Raw genomic sequence first — 16447 nt, 5'->3', positions numbered from 1 at the left:
GGGTGCTAAATCAATTACCTGGTGCTTGTATTATGAATATTTTATGATTGATCTTTGTTATTAATGATAATAAAACGACTCTGAGGATTTGTATAATGTTTGAGGTTGTTATTATTTTGAAATGGTGCCATAGTCAAAAACTAATATTAATTGAAATGTTTGTATCATATTGAAATAATTAAAGTATTTTAATGGCTACTGCTCAAGTTCCAGATAATTTTGAGTCCCAAAGCTACAGAATTTTTATATTTTATGCTTTGATATTGGTTCTCAAATGTCAAATTCTTTGTTTGTCTTTGGTTCTCTCTTTAGCAATAAATTCCACACTGTGAATATGATTTGAGTAGATGACCCTCGATTAAGCACTTTCTCTGCTATTCTCATTGCAGTGCCAATATCCTGGCAGCAATATAAAGGTTTTAGTAACAATGTTTCCCTTGCATGTGATAAAACAGATAATAAAGATTGGCTTCCCCTAGGTACAGACTGGCCAATAGTAGCTTTAAAAGACACAAAATGTGCTCTTCTCATAAGTTATTTACTAAACAAAATACTTGGGAAGATAAACACAGGACGGTTTTACAACTATATCAAACGTTATAATGCAGAAATGAATGAGCATTTTAAAAAATCAGTAGTACTACAATTTATTAAAAAAAATCTAATATTAATATTAATAATAATTTCAGTGGTAGTCGTATTATGGTCAATATTTATTGAATGATTTCTATGACCATTGCAGTGGGTTAAATATTTTATATACATTATCTATTTTAAATTCCACCATGATATCTCTGAGGTAGATATTATTATTATTATGTTTTTTTTTTTTTTAGATGAAAAACAAGTTATCTGAATTATCTAGCTAGAAATTATCACAGATGTGTTTTATACCCAGGTGTGTATGTCACATCCAAGTTTCTAGTCACTCTCTTATACTGCTTTAAGAATAATAAGTTCATCTTGGGACACTGTTACTAATATTTATTTTACTTGTGCTCTTCTCTAGAATATTCTGTTTCATCCACACATTAATAATCATCCTAATATTTATTGGAAATCTACCTAATATGCTATTATATATATTAATAGTTTTTTTTTTATAATTATGTGCTATATTTGACTATGCTACATATGATCCAATGGTGGATCCAAAAAAATCCATAGATTTTTTTTCTGTAACCAGTGTTGTCAAGGGCACTTAACACATATTGAGTTTTCCCAACAAGTTTCAATGCAATGCTCTAACTGGTTGATAATAAGGAATGCTGTTTTGAAAACACTGTCAGGAATTTTTGTAACAGTTGCAACATTCATAAGAAGTCCTTGCTACACATCTCCATTTTATGCCTCAAAGGATTTACTCTCCCTCCTCTACCTCCCCTCTAATTAGCTGGACTACATAGTGTATTTCAACAAGGCTCTTGTACACTAATGGATTCCAGTTGTTTTAGCCCATAAGTAACCAGGCAAGAGATTGGAGGAAAGGAAGAGAGTAAGATTACTGTAATTTTACTTTAATAGACTTTATTTTTTAGAGCAGTTTAGGTTCACAACAAATATGAGCATAAAGAACAGGGAGTTTCAGCATACCTTCTGCCATCACACAAGTTACTGACTTCACCATCAATGTCCTTCACCTGAGTAGTACATTTATTAAAATTGATGAAACTACTTTGGCCATCATTATCATACAAAGTCCATAGTTGACATTAGGGTCACTCATTGTACCTTCTATGGGCTTGGACAAGTGTAGAATGACATATGTCCACCATTGTCGTATCATACAGAACAGTTTCACCACCCTAAATATCCTCTAAGTACCCCTTCTTATCTCTCTGTCCTCCTTAACCCTTGACAACCACTGATCTTTTTATTATCTCCATAGTTTTGCCTTTTCCATAATGTCATAGAGCTGGAATTCTTTCAGGACTATATGTGTTAATAGCTCTCCACTACTAGCCTCAGATTACAGCACTATCCTGTGTGGTTTCTTTGTAAGGAACACTCTTCTTTCCCGTGTGCCCTCTGTTTCTTATTTTGACACTAACTGATAGAAAATCCAAAGTTGACAAAGACCCAACTCCCTCTCTTCTGTATTTTACTGTTATTTTTACATGTGGAATATTCAGAAGAATATGTTGCAAAGTAAAAATAATATCTTACTGGTTTTTTTTACTAAATATTCCTCAATATGAGGCTCTTTCTAGTACAATAGCCTCGGGCCGGGGTGGACGCAGAAAACAGGGAGCATCCACATCACACTTTTAGCTCAGGGAAGATATCCAATACCAAACGGAGCATTCTTTCAACATCCAAATGATAATGGAGACATTTTCATAAGAGCTTTCTTGCTGCTCTATTGATGCAAAGCAGTTAAATACTATCACCTCAATGTCACCAGTAGCCTTGTGGAGAACTATTATCTACGTTTTAAAAATTAGTAAACTGAGGGTCCTTTGCCAATCAGGAAGTTATAATAGAATTTAAAACTAGGTCTAAATTCAAATGTTGTGTTTGTATTTCTTTCAATTCTGCCTTGTGTAAAATCTAAGTATTTAGTGTTCTGTACCTTGTTTAAATGACTGGGCTTTAAATTCCAGACCCCTGTAAGTGGAGGCAAAACCATGAGTTCTCACATCTTTCTCCTGTGCCATCCCTTGAGCCCCCAACTCCATGTTCAGCTGACGAGTGACCTGGTTGTGTGATGCTCCTACAACTACTCTATGTCCTCCCTGTGCATCCGTGAAACTCAAGGTCCTTGCCCTCTCCTCCCAGAGATGTTCTACCTCTGCACATTCTTCTTTCAGGAAGCCATCTCTTTCTTGCACTAGATTAACAAATTAATTCTCAAAACTAGAGATGGAAGACAGATTGCTCTAGAAAAGCAATATATCTGATGTTGTAGCAGCCTTGACCAAAATGGAGTGAAGAGGTTTGGGAAGATTGTCAAGGCACACAAAGCTGGCTATGATTATAAAAGGTAATATTGATAAATCCTCCAAAGCAAATTTACCAAAGAGTATGGAAGGTCTAAACAAAAATGAGGATATTATAAAAATGATAACATCAGAACTATATAAATCAATAAAGAGTATCAGAAAAGCTACTTCTCTTATAGGTTCTTTCAAATATTACAGTTTCATCTTTTGTGCTGAATATTTGGATTTCTTTCACATTTGGTTTCTCACTTAGCCTACAACCATAGGTGTGACCTAGACAGACATAGAATTCTGACACTTAGAACACATTTACAGAAGAAACAGAGCTAGAGAATAATTACCTTGCCCAACTGTAACAAAATAGAAGCAGCATATTTGTTATATTTCTTTCAGCCTAGGCTCTTTAACAATTCTAGATTATGCTTTTAAATACACTCATGGAAAACATGAGAATAATAATTTTCATGTTTTCTAGTGATGCTTATAAACGAAACAAAAAATAAAGGGTAAAATAATTAATGATTATTAAAAATCTAGATATAAAAATCTAACACTAGTGAAGAATTTAAGACTAGAGGTCAACAGGTTACATATAATTAGTAGTCACTACATGCAATCAAGAAAGAAAGTCCTAATGAGTAAACAGAATAAGATAAAGTAACATGCAATTAAATTAAATAGTGGACTTGCAAATTAGAGATAGTTAAGACTTAAGCCAGATTTGGGGGCCAAATTATTGAACCACGGATTTATTTTACCTCATGTAATGAAAGATTGTAGTTATTAGATGTGCACGTATGAGAAACAATCTGCATTCTGAGATCACAGGCAAGGCCTTTTTAGTATGTCCTGCTTTTTTATGCAGACATTGCCTAATATTACTTCATAAAATAGTGGTGATGTTTCTTTGACTTATGGCATCCCTCAAAAATTTTAGTTTACCATGACAGCTGGCTAGGATATTTTTGTGTATGAAGAGCTAAAAATATATTGCCCTCAACTAAGCCTCCATGCAAATCCCAGTAAAATAATAATTTATATGGCAAAGATTTCTTAGCTCTGTCTCCAAAACAAGTTGCCATGTCTATAAGAAAGGGCTTTCACGAGGTCTGTGTGTTTAAGCAACACACTATTTCATGAATTAAATCCGCCCATTCTCTGTAGTTAAAGGTCATAGAGTGGCCCCATTTTTTCAGAAAAACAATAAAAAAAAATGTTTACATCACAGGAAAAGAGTGATTTTTTTCTTTATATTGATAATAATGTTTATGGTTTAAGTTAACCTCAAATCAGGATACCTATCACTTTCAAGGTTTATGTTATACTGGATTGCAGTAAAGGCAGGAAACAATTGAGCAGGTACTTATTGATGGCTATGTATTCTGGAATCATTTCTAACTCCAGTCCCTTAAAAAGATAAAACCCACCCAAGCATAGCACCCATCCACCCACTTGCAATTACCATGGATTTAACTCCAGGAATCATGCAGGAACAGGGTTTTTTCAGTTTAGACTCTCTAATGACTCTAAATTATGCTTTTATATATACTCCTGAAAAACATAAGAAGCATAATTATTCATGTTTTCTGTTGCTGCTTATAAAGCATAATTATTCATGTTTTCTATTGCTGCTTTAACAATAATATTAAATCTTGAGTCTTTGGAATGTACTGCATGCCTCACTCACAGCCAACATACCTATTAACTAGTAGTTAACATTTAAAAGGTGAGTATTTTTAATACAAATGTTTCTAGATATATCAAAAACACCTCTTCAGCATTCAATGTTGAACAATATAGCACTCTGGTATTTAAAATAAAGGATATTTTTAGGAGACACAATTTCTATATCCACAGTAATGTATCATGAGAATTCTTTAGGAAAAAACCCCTTTCCACTAATACTGTGATATTTCATAGAGAAATAATTTACAGTCTATTTATTGAAAATCTTGCTTTCATAACTGGTTGGTTAATTAGCTGTTTTTGGAAAGGGATAGTGACATTTCAGGAAAGCTTCATTACTTTGGAGCTTTAAAAGTAAAATGGGATTTCAAAGGAAAAAAGAGTAAAACCAAAACACTAGAAGTAAAATATTTTTAGCTATTCTAAAAATTATCAAGTAGACAAGGGAGATGATGCATAGAGTTTATTTATCCATTCATTAGATGTATTCAGCTATACACCATACGCCATGTACTGTATTAGCTCCCAGGCCTAGACTTCCAGGCTGACCAAATGCATGCATTCAGGGAGTTTATACACAGTTGGGATAATAGAACAAGTAAGAACATAAATACATTAAATAATTATAAATTGTGATAACGCTTGAAAAGAGAACCAATTAGGGTTTAAAACAGGTAAAAGAAAAGGTTGCCTATCATGTTTTGGTCTTCAGGGAAGATTTCTCTGATAATGAGATACTTTTGGTGAGAGTTGAAAGAAGAGAAAGGCTTATCTTGGGATTATGGGTAAAATGGAAGCAAATGTATGTGCAAAGTCCTGGATCTGGTGAAAGCATGGTACAGTGAAAGGGATTAGAGAAGCTGGTAAGAACAGCAGGAGATGAGGCAGAAGAGGTAAGCAGAACCAAGATCCTGCAGGGCTTCTAAACTTATGTTGAGGAATTTGAATTTTATTTCAAAGAATAGTTTGGAGGGTGGAAAGAATTAAAATATAGAGACTAGTTAGAAAGAAGCCATAGTTCAAGCAAGGAGAGGCAATAATCTAAAGCTAATTGTTATATGAATATAAATTTGCTGATGAATTGGGTTCAGAGGCTCGATAGAAGAATGAAATAGATAATAAATGTGGATTTCTCATTTCAGCAAATGGGAAAATGACATTATTTACTATGAAGAGAAACACCTGTGTAGAGGTACAGATGTCAGAGTTTAAGAAAAATGCTCTTTTGGACAAGTGAGTTCTGAGATAGAAGACAGTGACATAGAATTGACAAGTAGAGAATTTAATGTATGCTTTCTAGAGATATTAAGCTAGAGATATATATTTGGAACTCAGCATATGATAACTTAGATGTCATGTGAATAATGGAGGTGATCTGGAGAGAGCATGTAAGGAGAAAAAGATAGAGAATGAATACTAATGTAGTAGAATAAACAATAATATGTGGCATCACAGGACTCAGAAAAGGAAAATGTTTCCATAAGCATCATGAAAAAGATGTTTAAACAATGAATAAACTGAATTTAATTTTACAGGCTGTAAGGAGTCTTCAAATGTTTTTCAACATGAGTGTCATGTAATCTTCATTGTGGTATCATAAGACCAGTCTAACAATATCATCCGGGATGGACTGAAGGAGAAGCAGTTATGGACAAATTAATAAGCTAAGACCAGGGTGCACATTAGATGGAAGGAATTAGAGGCAGGGCAATTTTGGATTCCTTGATGCTGGTGTTAGTGGGAATAGAAAACAGGACGTATTTAAGGTATATGTAAGGCCAATGTCCCCAGTGTATTGCAGTGAGGGGAAAAACAAGTTTGACTGTTATCAAAGATTCATTAAGTAAATCCTTTGCAAAACACCTGGAAGCAAGAAGATACTGGATACTTTTTTCACCGATTGCTGTGGACATGCCTAATAACCATCCTGTTGGAGATGTCCATAAAATGTTTAACAATTTCCCAGAAGTTACTGGTACATTTCATGGTCATAAAGATAATATTTTAAAGCATGGGTATGAATATTATCACCAGTGGAGAGTGATGACCTATATCTAATGAGAGGGATGGAAAAGTAGTAACGTAAAGAGCTAGCAAATGAAGTGAAGGATAGAATGCATGTTCTAAGAGGAGTTAACTAGGGAAGGATGGCATCTTTATAGTCTGGAGGAAAGGCTTCATAAAGTAAAACAGTCAACAGGAGCAAATTCTGCAGGGTTGGAAAAGACTGCAGAGTTTGAGGACATCTGTTTGTTTGGTACTAAGATATGGGGTATTTTCTAAACTTTTCTTTAGGGTATGTTTCTTCTACATTTTTAGCTTAATTCCTCTTTTCTTTTTTTAAATGAATTTTTATTTCAGCTTTAAAAATTGAGATGGGGTGAGGGGTTGGGTGAAATAGGTGAAGGGGATTAAGAAGTACAGACTTCCAGTTATAAAATAATTAAGTCACAGGGAGGTAATATACAGCATAAGGAATAGAGTCAATAACACTGTAATGATGGTTTATTAGACTTATCATGGTGATCATTTCATAATGTATTTTAAATGTTGAATCACTAAGTTGTACACCTGAAACTAACATAATATTGTACATCAAATATACTTCAATTTTTAAAATTGAGACAGGTTCTATCAAAGATGTTTGTGGGTTCAACTTTGCCAAATTAGGCCTGTTTGCACTTTGGGCAGAAGAAGAATTCTACAGCATTAAGAAAACATTTGTCTGTTTGATTTTATTTCATTCTCATCCTCCCTTCTTCACTCTCTATCTCTTCCTTTCATTTTATTCCATTAACTACAATAAGGTGATTTAATGATCACATTCTCTAAGTGGTAGGATTAATCTTCTACTGAATCAGCAGCAGGCATGATTCTGTTAATTTTTGGCCCACTTTCTGCAGTAAATGGGAAATGGGTTAGGTCAACTTTGAAATTTTTGGTCTATGTAGTTCCAACATGTGCAAAAATGTCCAGAGTTGCTCATATAATCTTTCTTTTTTTTTATTATATAAATATTTAATACAGTTTTCAAGCATAGGTATAATATAACATAATCCTTACATTACTCTCCTCAAGGAATAAGATGAAAAATAATCACATTCAATATTTATGAAATCAGTATTTGAAAATGAAGGAGTGTTTACAATGAGAATCTAAATATCAATAACATAAAATATTTTCAGAATTTGCTGGGTATCTCTTTTTTTAATAATTTTTATTGGAGTATAGTTGATTTACAATGTTGTGTTAGTTTTAGGTGTACAGCAAAGTGAATCAGTTATACATACACATATATCCACTCATTTTTAGATTCTTTTCCCATATAGGCCATTACAGAGTATTGAGTAGAGCTCCCTGTGCTATACAATAGGTACAGATTATTTTCATACAATCCTAATATACTGCTTCAAGTCTCAGCTTCCCTTGAGCTGGGAATTAATACAGAGAAAGTAATGGGATTCTTAAGTGGTCCTTTAATTATTGCTAAAATGGATATTTTTTTTTAATTTGTTCTTACAATGCAGTCTCGCAACACATAGTGTTGCATTCCTCAATGTTTTGAATGTATAAAAAGTGTATTTTCCCAGTTTCTAGAACAGATATTAATTTCACCCCTTTTCTGTTGTTTTTATTGTAACCACTTGAGTTTGTGAGAGGACTGGAGTTTATATATTTAATTATGTTGCTTTCTTGAACATGAAGACTCTTTATCTTAAAAACGTTCATACTTCTCTGTTTCCAAAAGCAGTACATGTTTATTGTAGATAGTTGGTAGTGTTCTGGTGTACTAATATTTATACATTAATTAGATTATTGATTTGGCTGCTTTAACAGAGACTAAAATAATGGAGGTTTTTAACAAGATAGGTATTGTATTTCTTTACCTAATAAAAGGCAGAGCTGGTTAATGAGGACTTCATTAAAACTTTTGCTTATTTAAGGACACTTTAAAAATTGAAAAGGCAAGCTTCATATTGGGAAAAAATACTTCAGAAAGCCATCATAATCTATATCTATATTCATATCTACCTATTTATCTATCATCTATGTCATATTTCAGATCTATCTGATATATATATATATATATCCTTATATGACAAAGGATTTGTCCTTTATGTAAGGAACACTTATAACTTATAATTCAATAAGAATACAAATATAATTTAAAAACTGACAAAAGATTTGAAGGACATTTAATAAACGAATATATTAAAATTACAAAAAACACATTAAAAACACTCAGCATCATTAATCATTAGGAAAGTGTAAATTAAAACCATAATGAGTTATTACTATACACTCACAAGAATAGCTTAAAAGAAAGCTGAGGGACTTCCTTGGTAGCGCAGTGGTTGGGAGTCTGCCTGCCTATGCACGGGACACGCGTTCGAGCCCTGGTCTGGAAAGATCCCACATGCCATGGAGCAGCTGAGCCCATTTGCCACAACTACTGAGCCTGCTCTCTAGAGCCTGCAAGTCACAACTACTGAGCCCTAGTGCCACAGCTGCTGAAGCCAGCATGCCTGGAGCCTGTGCTCTGCAAAAAGAGAGGCCACCGCAATAAGAGGCACACGCACTGCAACAAGGAGTGGCCCCCGCTCGCCGCAACTAGAAGAGAGCCCGTGTGCAGCAATGAGGAACCAACACAGCCAAAAATAGTTAAATAATTTTTTTTTTAAAAAGCTGAAAATATTTTTTTAATTTATTTTTATTTTTTATTTTTTTATTTTATATTGAAGTATATTTGATTAGCAATTTTGTGATAGTTTCAGATGTACAGCAAAGTGATTCAGTTATACATATACAGGTATCTATTCTTTTTCAAATTATTTTCCCATTTAGGTTGTTACATAATATTGAGCCACTTTTTCTTAATAATTTATTTTAATGACGAATCTTTAAGAGATCAGATATGTGAAAGCTTTAGATTCCTCCTGATTTATTTACAGTGTTCTGGAGTATCTCACTTTGTATTATTTTCCTAGTGCTCTTGGTATTACCATACATGTATTTCACTAACACAGCCTACTGGTATCAACATTTTGGCAGTTCATGTGAAGTGTAGAAACCTCACTTTCATTTAAGTCCCTTAATCTTTCCATGGAAGAAGAAGAAACAAAAGCTTTCTTTTGTTTCCTTTCTCTGTAGAGACATTCCTTTAGCAATTCTTACAGGGTGGGTTTGTTAGCGATATTTCTCTATGTTTTCCTCATCTGAAAATGTCTGTGTTCCTCCTCCATTCATGAAGGGCATGTTCACCAGCTGGAGAATTCACATCTCACAGTCCTTTCATCTCAGAACTTGAAAGATGTAGTGGCTCTTTCTTTTGGCCTCCATGGTTTCAGATGAGAAATCTGATGTCATTCTAACTGGTCTTCCCCATCAGCCATGCATTATTTCTCTCTGGCCCTTGTCAATTCTTGTCTTTGCCTTTAGTTTTCAGAAATTTAATTATGAGGTGTCATGGACATTGACTTCTTTTTTTTCTTTTTTTTTTTTGAATTTTATTTTATACAGCAAGCTCTTATTAGTTATCTATTTTTTCATATTGGTGTATATATGTCAATCCCAACCTCCCAATTCATCCCATACCACCACCTCACCTCTCCCGCTTTCCCCCCTTGGTGTCCATACATTTGTTCTCTAAATCTGTGTTTCTATTGCTGCCTTGCAAACTGCTTCATCTGTACGATTTTTCTAGATTCCACATATATGCATTAATATATGATATTTTTCTCTTTCTGACTTGCTTCACTCTGTATGACAATCTCTAGGTCCAACCACATCTCTAAAAATGACCCAATTTCGTTCCTTTTTATGGCTGGGTAATATTCCATTGTATAAATGTACCACATTTTCTTTATCCATTCATCTGTTGATGGGCACTTAGGTTGCTTCCATGACCTGGCTATTCTAAATAGTGCTGCAATGAGCATTGGGGTGCATGTGTCTTTTTGAATTACGGTTTTCTCTGAGTATATGCCCAGTAGTGGGATTGCTGGGTCATATGGTAATCCCATTTTTAGTTTTTTAAGGAACCTCCATACTGTTCTCCATAGTAGCTGTATCAATTTATATTACCCTCAACAGTCCAAGACAGTTCCCTTTTCTTCACACCCTCTCCAGCATTTGTTGTTTGTAGATTTTCTGATGATGCCCATTCTAACCAGTGTGAGGTGATACCTCATTGTAGTTTTGATTTACATTTCTCTAATAATTAGTGATGTTGAGCAGCTTTTTATGTGCCTCTTGTCCATCTGTATGTCTTCCTTCGTGAAATGTCTATTTAGTTTTTCTGCCCATTTTTTGATGGGGATTTTTTTTTTTTTCTAAATATTGAGCTACATGAGTTGTTTATATACTTTGAAGATTAATCCTTTGTCCATTGATTTGTTTGCACATATTTTCTCCCATTCTGAGGGTTGTCTTTTTGTCTTGTTTATAGTTTCCTTTGCTGTGCAAAAGCTTTTAAGTTTAATTATGTCCCATTTGTTTATTTTTGTTTCTATTTCCATTACTCTAGGAGGTGGGTCAAAAAAGATCTTGTTGTGGTTTATGTCAAAGAGTGTTTTTCCTATGTTTTCCTCTAAGAGCTTTATAGTGTCTGGTCTTACATTTAAATCTTTAATCCATTTGGAGTTTATTTTTGTGTATGGTTTTAGGGAGTGTTTTAATTTCATTCTTTTACATGCAGCTATCCAGTTTTCCGAGCACCATTTATTGAAGAGGCTGTCTTTTCTCCATTGTATGTTCTTGCCTCCTTTGTCATAAATTAAGTGCCCATATGTACGTGGGTTTATCTCTGGGCATTCTATCCTGTACCATTGATCTATAGTTCTGTTTTCATGCCAGTACCATACTGTACCTTAGGTAGGTACCTTAAGTAGTTTTATTCCTAGGTATTTTATTCTTTGCGTCGCAATGGTGAATGGGGTCATTTCCTTAATTTCTCTTTCTGATCTTTCGTTGTCAGTGTATGGGAATACAAGAGATTTCTGTGCATTAATTTTATATTCTGCAACTTTACCAAATTCATTCATTATCTCTAGTAGTTTTCTGGTGGAATCTTTAGGATGATCTATGCATATTATCATGTCATCTTCAAACAGTAACAGTTTTACTTCTTCTTTTCCAATTTAGATTCCTTTTGTTCTTTTTTCTTCTCTGATTGCTGTGGCTAAGACTTCCAAAACTATGATGAATAATAGTGGCGACAGTTGACATCCTTGTTCCTGATCTTAGAGGAAATACTTTCAGTTTTTCACCATTAAGAATGATGTTTGCTATGGGCTTGTCGTATATGGCCTTTATTATGTTGAGGTAAGTTCTTTCTATGCCCACTTTCTGGAGAGTTTTTATCAAAAATAGGTATTGAATTTTGTTAAAAGATTTTTTCTGCATCTAATGAGATGATCATATGGTTTTTATCCTTCAAACTGTTAGTATGGTGTATCACATTGATTGATTTCCATGTATTGAAGAATTCTTGCATCCCTGGGATAAATCCCACTTGATCATGGTGTATCATCTTTTTAATGTGTTGTTGGATTCTGTTTGATAGTGTTTTGTTGAGGATTTTTGCATCTATATTCATCAATGATATTGATCTGTAATTTTTTTTTGGTAGTATCTTTGTCTGGTTTTGGTATCAGGGTGAGAGTGGCTTCATAGAATAAGTTTGGGAGTGTTCCTTCCTCTGCAATTTTTCGGAACAGTTTGAGAAGGATGGATGTTAACTCTTCTCTAAATTTTTGATAGAATTCACCTGTGATGCCACATGGTCATGGATTTTTGTTTGTTGGAAGATTTTTAATCACAGTTTCAATTTCATTACTTGTGATTGGTCTGTTCATATTTTCTATTTCTTCCTGGTTCAGTCTTGGAAGGTTATACCTTTCTAAGAATTTGTCCATTTCTTCCAGGTTGTCCATTTTATTGGCATAGAGTTTCTTGTAGTAGTCTCTTATGATGCTTTGTATTTCTGTGTTGCCTATTGTAACTTCTCCTTTTTCATTTCTAATTTTATTGATTTGAGTGCTCTCCCTCTTTTTCTTGATGGGTCTGGAAAAATGTTTCTCAATTTTGTTTATCTTCTCAAAGAACCAGCTTTTAATTTTATTGATCTTTGCTATTGTCCTCTTTGTTTCTATTTCATTTATTTCTGCTCTGATCTTTATGACTTCTTTCCTTCTACTAACTTTGGGTTTTGATTGTTCTTCTTTCTCTAGTTCCTTTAGGTGTAAAGTTAGATTGTTTATTTGAGATTTTTCTTGTTTCTTGACCAATGGTTGTATTGCTATAAACTTTCCTCTTAGAACTGCTTTTGCTGCATCTCACAGGTTTTGGATCATCGTGTTTTCCTTGTCATTTGTCTCTAGATATTTTTTGATTTCCTCTTTGATTTCTTCAGTGATCTCTTGGTTATTTAGTAACGTATTGTTTAGCCTCCATGTGTTTATGTTTTTATGATTTTTTCACTGTAATTGATTTCTAATCTCATAGCACTGTGGTCAGAAAAGATGCTTGATATGATTTAAAGTTTCTTAAATTTACCAAGGCTTGATTTGTAACCCAAGAAGTGAACTATGCTGGAGAATGTTCTCTGTGCACTTGAGAAGAAAGTGTAATCTGCTGTTTCACATGGAATTTCCTATAAATATCAATAAAATCTATCTGGTCTATTGTGTCATTTAAAGGTTCTGTTTCCTTATTAATTTTCTCTCTGGATGATCTGTCCACTGGTGTAAGTGAGTTGTTAAATTCTCCCACTATTATTGTGTTATTGTCGGTTTCCTATTTTATAGCTGTCAGCATTTGCCTTATGTGTTCAGGTTCTCCTATGTTGTGTGCGTATATATTTAAAATTGTTATATCTTCTTCTTGGATTGATCCTTGTCTCTTGTAACATTCTTTATTTTATCTGATATGGGAATTGCTACTCAAGCTTTCTTTTGATTTCCATTTGCATGGGATATCTTTTTCCATCCCTTCACTTTCAGTCTGTATATGTCCCTAGTTCTGAAGTGGGTCTCTTGTAGGCAGCATATATATGGTTCTTTTCTTGTATCCATTCAACAAGCCTGTGTCTTTGGTTTGAGCATTTAATCCATTCACATTTAAGGTAATTATTGGTATGTATGTTCCTATGACCATTTTCTTAATTTTTTTGTGTTTGTTTTTGTAAGTCCTTTTCTTCTCTTGTGTTTCCCATTTAAAGAAGTTCCTTTAGCATTTGTTGTAGAGCTGGTCTGGTGGTGCTGCATTCTCTTAGCTTTTGCTTGTCTGTAAAGCTTTTGATTTCTCCATCGAATCAGAATGAGATCCTAGCTGGGTAGAGTAAACTTGGTTGTACGTTCTTCCCTTTCATCACTTTAAATATATTATGCCACTCCCTTCTGGCTTGTAGGGTTTCCGCTGAGAAATCAGCTCTTAACCTTATAGACATTCCCTTGTATGCTATTTGTCACTTTTCCATTGCTGCTTTCAATAATTTTTCTTTGTCTTTAATTTTTTCCAATTTTATTACTATGTGTCTCAGCATGTTTCTCCTTGGGTTTATCCTGTATGGGACCCTCTGTGCTTCCTGGACTTGGGTGGCTGTTTTCCTTTCCCATGTTAGGGAAGTTTTTGTCAATAATCTCTTCAAATATTTTCTCAGGTCCTTTCTCTCTCTCTTCTCCTTCTGGAACCCCTGTAATGTGAATGTTGGTGCATTTAATGTTGCCCCAGAGGTCTCTTAGGCTGTCTTCATTTCTTTTCAATCTTTTTCTTTATTCCGTTATGCAGCAGTGAATTCCACCATTCTGTCTTCCAGGTCACTTATCCGTTCTTCTGCCTCAGTTATTCTGCTATTGATTCCTTCTAGTGTATTTTTCATTTCAGTTACTGTATTGTTCATCTCTATTTTTTTGTTCTTTAATTCTTCTAGGTGTTTGTTCTTTCATTCTTCTACTTCTTTGTTAAACATTTCTTGCATCTTCTCGATCTTTGCCTCCATTCTTTTTCCAAGATCCTGGATCATCTTCACTATCATTATTCTGAATTCTTTTTTCTGGAAGGTTGCCTATCTCCACTTCATTTAATTATTTTTCTGGGGTTTTATCTTGTTCCTTCATCTGGTACATAGTCCTCTGCCTTTTCATTTTGTCTATCTTTTTGTGAATGTGGTTTTCATTCCACAGGCTGCAGGATTGTAGTTCTTCTTGCTTCTGCTATCTGCCCTCTGGTAAATGAGGCTATCTAAGAGACTTGCACAAGCTTCCTGATGTGAAGGACTGGTGGTAGGTAGAGCTGGGTGTTGCTCTGGTGAGCAGAGCTCAATAAAACTCTAATCCACTTGTCTGCTGATGGTTGGGGCTGAGTTCCCTCATTGTTGGTTGTTTGGACTGAGGCAACCCAACACTGGAGGCCACAGGCTCTTTGGTGGGGTTAATGGCAGACTCTAGGAGGGCTCATGCCAAGGAGTACTTCCCAGAACTTTTGCTGCCAGTGTCTTTGTCCCTGCAGTGAGCCACAGCTACCCTTGCCTCAGCTGGAGACCCTCCAAAACTAGCAGGTAGTTAGGTCTTATATGGGGTCACTTCTCCTTCCCCCTTTGTCCTGATGTGCACCCTACTTTGTGTGTTCCTCCAAGAGTGGAGTCTCTGTTTCTGCAACTCCTGTCGAAGTCCTGCAATCAAATCCTGCTAGCCTTCAAAGTTTGATTCCCTGGGAATTCCTCCTCCCATTGCTGGACCCCCAGGTTGGGAAGCCTGACATGGGACTCAGAACCTTCACTCCAGTGGGTGGCCTTCTGTGGTATAATTGTTCTCCAGTTTGTGAGTTACCCACCCAGCAGTTATGGGATTTGATTTTATCATGATTGTGCCCCTCCTACTATCTCACTGTCACTTCTCCTTTGTTTTTGGATATGGGGTATCTTTTTGGTGAGTTCCAGTGTCTTCCTGTCAATGATTGTGCAGCAGTCAGTTGTGATTCCAGTGCTCTCGCAAGAGGGAGTAAGTGCATGTCCTTCTACTCCACCATCTTGAACCAGTCTCGAAAGCTGAAAATATTGACACACCAAGTACTGGCAAAGATGTGCAGAAACTGAAGCCTTCATATGAGGCTATAGGAAATGCAAAAAAATGCAACCACTTTGGAAAACTAGTTGATTGTTTGTTAACAAGTAAACATATACTTACAGTTTGACCGATGTATTTATCCTAGTTATCTATCAAAAATAAATGGAGCATTTGGCCATGATAGCCCCTAAATGGACAAAATCCATATGTCCATCAACTGGGGAGTGGATTTTTTTTAAAAAGTGATATACTCATAAAATGCAATCTACTCAACAAGAAAAAGGGGACAAACTATCACAAAACAATGTGGATAAATCTCAAAAATATCGTGTTACATAATATATAATTATATTCATATAAAATTCTGTAAAAGGCAAACTATGGTGATAAAGCAGATCAATTGTTGCCAGGGGTTGGGGTTGAGGATAAGAATTGACTGCAAAAGAACCTAATGGGACTTTCTGGAGTGTTCCAGAAATCTGGAGTGTTCTAAATTTTCATTCTGAAGGTAGCTGCACAACTGTGCATTTATCAAACTGTACAAGTAAAAGATGAATTTCCTTTCAATAAATTATATTTCTTTCAAGTTCTAAAAAAAAATGCTGAGCTGTTCTACGGAGAGGAGCAACTCAGCTTCTCCAGGATATCATTCAGGTCTCCATCACTTCTATGTGTTTTTCCTCCCTATCCTATTGTGCTGTCCTCTTGTTCTTGGTTAAAGCTGGCTGACTCCTTCCATTCCCACATTTCAGC

Source organism: Balaenoptera ricei, chromosome 18 (assembly GCF_028023285.1).
Source record: "Balaenoptera ricei isolate mBalRic1 chromosome 18, mBalRic1.hap2, whole genome shotgun sequence".
Taxonomy (NCBI): Eukaryota; Metazoa; Chordata; class Mammalia; order Artiodactyla; family Balaenopteridae; genus Balaenoptera; species Balaenoptera ricei.
The sequence above is the reverse complement of the archived record's forward strand: the minus strand, read 5'-3'. Positions refer to the sequence as shown.